The sequence below is a fragment of the Poromitra crassiceps genome (assembly GCF_964638095.1).
Source record: "Poromitra crassiceps genome assembly, chromosome: 6".
Lineage (NCBI taxonomy): Eukaryota > Metazoa > Chordata > Actinopteri > Beryciformes > Melamphaidae > Poromitra > Poromitra crassiceps.
In genome coordinates, this window is record NC_139627.1 from 25,968,219 (window position 1) to 25,974,218 (window position 6,000).

Sequence of the window (6,000 nt, forward strand, 5' to 3'; positions counted from 1 at the left end):
ACTGTCATTGTTAATTGTCTTCTTTTTACCTCTGCAGGATTCTCCAAATTGGTCCTATCGAATGTGACAGGAGGAAGAGCATTAAGCATCTGACAAGATGATATCTAAGTTCAATTTCCTACTCCTCACCTGATTTATACCTGCAGCAGATCATTTTCCTTTCTGTCATAAAGACCTCTATAAATCAGTGGTGCTTATGGAAGCACTACAGAACAGAGTCCCTGGATTTGTATCCCCTGTGTTCGCTATTAGGAAGCCATTACAGCCACATTTTCCTCCTTCAAACAAAAATGATCAAATCTAATACTGCCAAGATTAGGGAGATAAAGAGAAAAGGCGCTGGCAGAGCTGTTCAACACATAGTTTCCCATCTAAACAATATGCTCTAAACTCGATAAAAACAGGGCTTTTTTCCTGGTGACACCATTATCCATCTGTTTGGACAAAATTGCTGTATCATGGTATAAATCTGCGATACAAGTGACATATCCTCTAAAATAAAAGGGAACATTAACTGCTCTATCTTCTAGAGGCCACGGGACTAGCATGGCTATAAGCTCACTCAAGTGTGATGGCAGTTATACTGTGTTTTACTAGACTGCAGACAATTATACTTTGCTCCTCTCCCCTTAGAAGACAAACTGCCATGGCTTCAGCTGAAATGATTTCAAATAGATTTTCCAAAATGTCTGTCGCCAGATTGCTTCCATACATTATTTCACTTAAATGGAGAGAAAAAAAGAGGGAGCAAATCCACAAATCAATCACAACAGCCCACTTTAGCAGATGGAAAGAAGAAAGCCTTCTCTGTGTGCGTGTGTGTGTGTGTGTGTGTGTGTGTGTGTGTGTGTGTGTGTGTGTGTGTGTGTGTGTGTGTGTGTGTGTGTGTGTGTGTGTGTGTGTGAGTGAGTGAGTGAGTGAGTGAGAGAGAGAGAGAGAGAGAGAGAGTTTTGAAGGCCTGCTGGGAAGGACAGTTATGGGCTGTGTAGAGTCCTGTCTCTTCTGTGTCTCACTCATCTTGAGGAATGACAATGGGGAGCTGCTTGCAGTGGGTGAGCCGGTGGAGCTGTAAAAGTGGCATCATGTATAATGAACTGACCTGCTGTCATCTGGCTACAACCAGTCCATTCAAGCCATTATGTGTAATCCATTAAGAGGAGTGGGGAAAGGCATTGTTTCACACAGCAGGGCAGACGACACACACTACTAGCTGTTTGAAAAAGTACTTTACCTACATCCAAAGTATAGGCTGCTACGCTACGCGCTGACAGCGATACATGTAACTGGCAGGGATGTGAAGGCTTGTTCCGAAAGGCAGAAAAAAACAACAATGAAGGAATTGAGAAGAAAGGTGAGACAGATAGAGATGCAAGAATAGGGAAGACTATGTCTACAATGTGGATCTTGTTGTTTTTTCTTTTTTTACGAAATGGTATGTTTTGTGTTGAACTATAAACATTTAACTGACTGCTACTAACTACTCTTATATTAATATCTGGGAGGGGGGGGGATTGAACCAAGATACTTTCAATTGCTGCTGGATACATAATTAGTATTTGTTTCAACTCCGTCCATCCCCAAACATGTTACATACAGCACCCTGATATGTGATTTTCTAAGGGACAAATCCACCTTCACATTACAATAATACAGATTCTGACCATAACTTAAAGGTGATATATGTGGTATTTTAACATTGTGTTGATTTTATGAAAATATGTAGGCCTGCTTTATTGTTCTTTTTCTTGTTCCTCAAAACAAATGTAAGAGTCGACACCAGGTAGGGGAAGAGGGGACAAGTCGTACTTTCCTCTTTGCAACAGGAAACAACAAGGTTTATGGGAAATGCAGTCTTAATTTTGAGAAACACAAAATGCTACATGTCAGTACATGCAGTCCATTTGTACACTCATTTCTGCAATATAGCATTCTCATCGGTTTCCACAATACAAGCAATTTGCATAGCTACTAATAAATACAAGACAAGACAAAGGTAACAACGAGGATATGAATTTTTGAGCAGCAAAAACGTGAAAGAAATGAATCTGACTATACAACACTGTTGGTTTGGTCAGCTGATATGATATCCCTCCTGCAGTACCCCAGGTAACACATGCCCTTTCCATTCTAGCTACAGCTGCTGCGTCAGCCGGACAGGGTGTTCGGGGATGTTATGGGAATATCTCAGGCCTCGTTCTCCTGCTGCCTGCCGCACTTCTTCATGACAATGAGCAGACGCACCAAAATACTGACACCCAATCAAGGACAGATTCCATCGTGTTGCCTTCTAAACATCTTCGGTGCCATCAGCTGTGTACATGTGACCAGGTTGGCGCACAAGAGCAGATTTAGAGAATCGGGGAAAGGCAACATTTCATGAATATTGAGTTGATATGCAGACGTGACCATAACAAGTGTTGCAGTGCGCAATGAACGCACTGCAATGCAATTGGAGAATGGCTTGTCGGTGAGTTCAGCAGAAAGCAGACGCCATTAAGAAAGGCATATTTTGATATAAAAGGTTTGTGTGATATAAATGAAACATTTCAGTGATGTTGAAGCAAAAATGGAAAATAGCCTAAATCACTACAATGTCAATGTGTCGCATGGTGGCTGTGTTCGCTCTGTGATGGCCTGATGATCCGTCCAGTCTGTTTCGCTGCCTTCTGCCCAATGCATGCTGGGATAGGCTCCAAGTCCCCTTTGACCCTGAATAGGAATACCCGTGTAGAGAAAATGAATGAAAGAATGAGTGAAATCCCAAAGGACATGTTGCCAATTCAATCTTTGTGCACTCTTGTCCTAACAAAACTCAAATAAAGGCACATCATGGTATTTAACGGCAATGTCTCAGCATAAAGAAATGAACAGGAGAAAAGTTCATGGCCTGAATTGATCAACATAGAGGTTTTGAATAAAGCCATGTGCAAGCAACGGCACGGCCAGAATCCGCAGTTCACACACACTCAATAGTCTGAATAGAAACAGCGATAACGTGTGTACATCTCAATCTGCACGAGATCCACACAATTGCAATGACTATTCTCTCTGCGCTGCATACTGCACAAATACAAATTCCTCGTTTGTAACATGTTTACTCACTATCTATGGCTATTAAATAATCTTGAATCTTGAATTGAATGAAATGCACTTGGAGAGCGCAGACCTGCGCCAAGGCCAATACTCCAGTCTGCTATAATATGGAAATTTTCTGAGTCAGATGAGAATCCTAACCCTGTCCCTGACCCACCCACAGCTACCCAGACACTCCCCATACCCAGATCTCGAACCCCGACTCTCGACGACCGGCCATTTTTCCTTAGTCCCGCCCCTTTCCTGACTGTGCCCCCTCCCACCACCCAGATAGAACAGAACAGCAACACATCATTTTGTAGTAGGCTCATAGGCCACTTCCCCTTTTACGGGGAAACCTGCCATAGGAAAACACTGTACAAGAAGCTTAAAACACTTCAAACTATTTAAAACTGCTTAAATTAATATCGATATTCTGAAGAGTTGATGTGTTGTTGGTTTCACTAACAATAATTCATTCAGGAACACTTTAGTCATAGATTTAACCATTTGTTCCACAAATGGAAATACAGTTACTGTATGTTTGGCGCTTGGCGATGATGGCTAGGCTCTTTACAGAAGATGCTCCCTGAATCAGCCCAGCAGCATGCTGAGCTAAACAGGGAGCACAATGCAGAATCTCCCATGGGGATACACGAGTGAGCCCAAAGCAAGACATTGAATAAAGTTGAACCTTTGAGCCTCTAAACTAGAAAGGTGGAGGCTGGGGTGGTGGAGGCAAAGCTTTGTCAACAGCGCAGCAGCAGTGGTGTGAGGCAGCATAGGTGGAGCAAGATCAGAGTAAGAGGAGACCATATTTAAATGGACTGCCTTGTTGTGAGAATGGATGTGATTGGTGAATGTTCAAACGCTGATCCAATCAGCGGCTGTCAGCTGATTACAGCTGGGGCGTAGCCTAGTCTGGATAGAAAAGCCTCGCTCCGAGTCTTCTGGCTATGAGCGGAACGCACCCTCGACTTCCGCCCGGAACCAAAGTGCTGTACTCCAGGAAAATATTCCACTCAATCCTTACGTTCTGTTCAGAAAACATGGGCGACGCGAGTATCTAGCTACCCAAAAAGCTAAAAACAAAAAAAACAAACAAACAACTAAAACCAAATAATGGCATCGCTGCCTAACACACCGATCAAAAATGTACGAGGGACGGGTCTTCCTGCCTGTACCAGGCTCTCTCTCCTTTGAGAGAGCATGGTGACTGGAGGTTAAGCGTAACCTATGACTTCCATGTCCTGCATGAACTAACGTGATGCTTCATATAAAATGTGCAATGTTTTTTTTAATAGAGTAGGGGTGACACCATCAATGTGGATCTCATTGCATGCAACCTGGTGGAAACTCATCAGTGGGCTGGATACAGCGTTCATACTGTATAAGGCAAGTAGTAACTACTAATATTTTTGATGTATCTTGCGTATTCTATGCATCGCCGAGTTGTAATATATTTTCATGTCATGGTGTCTTTGGGTCATTTATAAAAATAAAAAAAATATGTTTTTTTTCCTATCAATTTTTTTGTACTGCTACTTTACACTGAAGTTGACGGCCAGTGGCTTGTGTTTCTTTTCCTCCTAAAAGGGGCGAGATTATATTGCCGTTCTGGTCTATACACCTAGCCACTCTCCTATACCCACCCCTTGAATGTCGACTCTCTACGACCTTCCTTTGCCTAGCTACGGCCTTTTCCCTATCCCCCACCCCCCTCCCTTGACCCGACCAAGATCGGATCCGCTCCAAAATGTAATGGGTTCTTCCTTGGCCCATGCTACACACTTCCAAGTTTCATGAAAATCGGCCCAGTAGTTTTTCCGTAATCCTGCTAACAAACAGACAGACAAACAACAAACGGCACTGAAAACATAACCTCCTTGGCGGAGGTAATCATGAAAAACTGCTCAAGAACGAGAACAAGATGTGTCCCAGCATTGATGGGCTATGGACCAATGGAAACTGGTCTTGGTCAAATTGTGTTTATGGTCAAATCAAGATTTTTGACCCAGTGAACCCATAAAGCCTTTCCTCTAAATGTTTGACGACCAAGGTGAAAATCCAGTATTAATACTTTTCTTACTAATACGATTCTTTAATCATAAGAAAACTGCCACGTGGTAACTTTAATTAACTAAGGGATGTGCAAGAAATCTTCTTGTGTCTCTCACCCCAGAAGAAAGCAGTCACACAGATTAAGACACTGCTGCAATTCAGCATTATAGTCATACACATTTATTACATTTACTCTGGATGGCTCAAACAGCCATGCATGACTCAATCCATCTCTGTTTGGTGCAGACAGAGTTTATGAGATGAGTATATGCAAAAAAAGAAAGAAAAAAAGCCACAAATGTGCAAAAATTTGTGCTGAATTGAAACAACAGATAAATTAAAGAGCTGCTTCACTGATTTCCATTTCCTAAATGAAAGAATTACAGCCTCTTATGGTTCTTTATCATAATTCTGATTCCCTTTGTGTCTCCTTCATAATGTGTCTATTTTATTGTAATGTCTAGATGAAAATATACAATAATCTACCTTCATTTTAAGCAATCTGTATTTGACACGTGGTTGCTACAAAGATACAATAACTGAAATGATCCTTGAAAAGAATCAGTTTAACAGCACAATTACAGAAGTGTAAATGCAGGATCATACTGCTACAACACATTCTTTAAACTACACTTATAGAACTGCATTACCTACAGTGCTTTGTTCGTGGGATTTCCAACATTGGGAAATGTGATAATATATTAACAGTATCAACAATAGCATCAATAATAATTTTGAATGACAGTGCACAGAGTTTAATACACCACAGGAAGAGAAGCATAGTCACTGTCATAGACAACTGAATTCAATTGTTCTTATTTTTCTTATCCTTTAGTATGGCCAATGAAGCTCTATTTGTGCTTTCAA